Source organism: Macadamia integrifolia, chromosome 3, assembly GCF_013358625.1.
Source record: "Macadamia integrifolia cultivar HAES 741 chromosome 3, SCU_Mint_v3, whole genome shotgun sequence".
Classification (NCBI taxonomy): Eukaryota; Viridiplantae; Streptophyta; class Magnoliopsida; order Proteales; family Proteaceae; genus Macadamia; species Macadamia integrifolia.
In genome coordinates, this window is record NC_056559.1 from 33,702,763 (window position 1) to 33,705,979 (window position 3,217).

Sequence of the window (3,217 nt, forward strand, 5' to 3'; positions counted from 1 at the left end):
TCATGGTTGAGAGACTTCAACTAAAACTTTGGAGTGACTTTTTGGGTGGCGTTTCAGATAAGTTTTGATGTCTCTCAAGTCAGATACCAATGACATCAACCTTGGATGAACTCTACCAAAAAAAGAAAAAATAGAACCTTGGATAAACTCAAAGAAACTTGTTAGTCACTTAATCATCATTGGTTTGTTGATTTCTATTTTAGTGAAAGATTTAAGTTGATGTTAGGTAATTAAAAAGAAGTTTTAACCATCTCATCTTCACGTCTCTCTGGAGCTCTCTCATTACTTTATTGAACTCTAATCTGTATAGTTGTAACCATGAAAGGGACAAAACATTTTTTTTTTTTTTTGGGGTTATGAAAGGGACACAGTCTTTATCCAGTAAAGGTTTTCCGTATCTTCACAGGAAACTAATCACTTCCGAGTTCCCGTATAAAATAAATAATTTTGAGATTCCATGCCAAATGGTCCCTTAGCTTGGGACGTTGGGAAAGGGTGCCAAAATAACGCCCATCCCCCTTTTTATTTTTTTTTATTTAAATGAATAAATAATAACGCTCTCTTTTAACTTCACTTGCAGTCTTGACTCTTGAGTCTCTTGACGCTCGATCGTCACGATTTCAAGTCAGAACTCAGAACTGTGGTGTTTTTGGAAGGCCTCAATTCAAAGAATTGGAGCAACGCGCTGCAGCCCGCGCGGGCTAATACAAGCGGCATGGACCACTGATGGGATAATTCACCCTCACCCTTCGGGCTAACATGTACTATGCCAAGTGGCATGGAGCATTTCATGGATTCCTGTTCCTTTGTAATCTGGTCAGTTTTTTATATTTTTTTAATCAATTATTATTATTATTATTATTATTAGATATTATTGTTAAGGAAAGTGTTTTTTATGGTCGAATGTGGTTCTGCTTGTAAGGACAAAAGAGAATATATGGAAAAATATCTAAAAAAATGTTTTTTTTTTTCATGGGGACAGATTGATGATTTCACTCTCCTTTGAATGTATGGTATAGAGTCAATGCTTTCGCGTGAAAAGATGATTTATATTATTATTATTAATTGAGCGTTTAATGAAGCTGTTTTTGGCTGGCCGAGAAGGATCTATGGCTTTGTCACATCGTTCACTCTTCTTCTTGTCATTTAAAAAGCATAAAATTCCTTGTCTTTCATAATTTTTTTTGTCAAATAGATTCTCTATTTTAAAATTTTTATTTTATTTTATTTATATATGCTTTGAATTTGATCCATTATTCGTGTTTGTCATTAACCTTTTGTTTAATTGTGTTCATGTGAATGATGAACAAGTGCATTAATCTAATTGGGAAAGGGACCACAAAATTAGAGACATGAGATTCTCTATAGTTTTTTCTTCTTTGTAACTATCCTGTACATGGTTTTAAAATTCAGATCGAATCAAATCGATTAGGATCATTTGGGATTGGATCGATACCAATTTTGATCGAGACTAATCTCCGATATTGATCCAAGTGATCTCTATCAATCCACTGGTAAGATATAAAGATAAATGCTCCAATATGTGATCGGTTCATTCGAAGCTGGTTGAATTCAGGCCTAATTGATTAAAATGTAGTTTTTTGTATTAGGTCTTGCATGAACTAACATTATTCATTTTCTACATTCCAAGCAAAAGTTTGCTTAAGGGAGGGGGGTGTGTGTTAGGATCATTCCCTAATGTAGTTTTCGTCTGTTTGATGGGTATATATCTATCATACATGGACCACATGGTCCCATAGATGTGTGTAAAGTTCCAATCTGTTCTTTTTTTGATTCACTGACCCATAATTGAATCCTTAAGAGACAATACAGATTAAAATAATCAATCCATGGAATGATAGGCCAATAGCAAAGAGACCAGAAGCCCTAGCAAGGGAATAGTGTTCTCTATGCATGAACCAATACATAATTGGAGGAAGGTGTTGGAGATCAGGGGATCATGTTATGTACGTGGGTACTTAAATTAAACCAAAACTAATATAATATGGGCCATATCTACCACTACCACTCATGTGGTTGGGGTACTGCTGTACTAGTAGATGATATTCTTAGTTGTAATTTTTGTTTTGTTTTACCCAAAAAAAAAAAACATTGGTTTTGTTTACTGTGAGTTATTATAATATTTAGATCCATATTTTAGCTCAGGGCTTGTTGTACTTAGCTTGTCTAACTTGTGGTGGGTTCAACCACCAATTTTCCTTGTAAATTTTTACCATTCTTTTTCGGAGGTGATTGCATTCTTTGGTGTCTTCGCTCTCTTTGTTTTTTGAATAAGACCGTTTGGTGGAGGTATTTCTCCACCTTCTCTTTGAGGGGGGGGGGGTATTTCAAAAATATATCATTTCGATTTTGAATGTAATTTTTTTTTGTTTTGAATTTGGATTTGAATTCAAAAAAAAAAAAAAAAAAAAAGTGTCAGCTCCAAACTGATAAATTGAATAAGACTGTGAATTAATAAACTAACTAAAAATTCGAATCAAGCTTAATTACATTATGAAAACCGAATCGAAGCTGATTCATTTAGCTGCAACAAAACTGGTTGACCCTATTAATTAAAATATATGTTTACATATGAAAAATAAATCCATATTTATATCCGTTTAAATATCCTATATGGATCCTGTAGTTGGATATATGATTAAAATGACCTATGTTTTAATTTCTATGTTTCACCTCCTTATATTTGTTTTTTACTTATTTACCTTTCATTTAAATATATATATATATATATATATATTTGTTTTCAAAATTATGTGATCTTATATTACATTTAATTCATTATACATGTTTAATATATAGTAATTTAAAAAAAATCGGGTATTAATCTATTGGATATGACTTTACCAATATCCAACGAATTATTAATTGAATATATTATAAACAGATTGGATCTTGATCGAATATGATATTAAAGTATACATATCTAGGTTAAATTGTTGATGTAGATTTGGTTAATATCCGATTCATTTATAATCCTAATCCTAATAATATAATATAAGCATACAAGATTAAAGTAGGTTTGGAGATGGGTTGGAACTTGGACCTAATCAATTGAGTTCGCACTCACTGATAAGTAGATTCCCAAAATAATATATAAGATTTTACAACTCTATTATTGGCAGGCAAGATCACCAAATAAAGACCCATCAGGCATTGATTCGAAGTACCAGACTTGTTGCTGAAGTGGAAAGCAAGT

The 3,217-nt window shown here is 32.3% G+C and overlaps 1 long non-coding RNA gene across 1 annotated transcript; it reads left to right on the top strand.

Annotated features, from left to right (window-relative positions):
- The first annotated feature begins 441 nt into the window (after positions 1–441).
- On the top strand, positions 442–1,100 carry LOC122072777. Its single transcript, XR_006138586.1, has 2 exons — positions 442–495; positions 581–1,100. It is a non-coding gene; the product is annotated as an uncharacterized LOC122072777 (long non-coding RNA).
- The last annotated feature ends 2,117 nt before the right edge of the window (positions 1,101–3,217 follow it).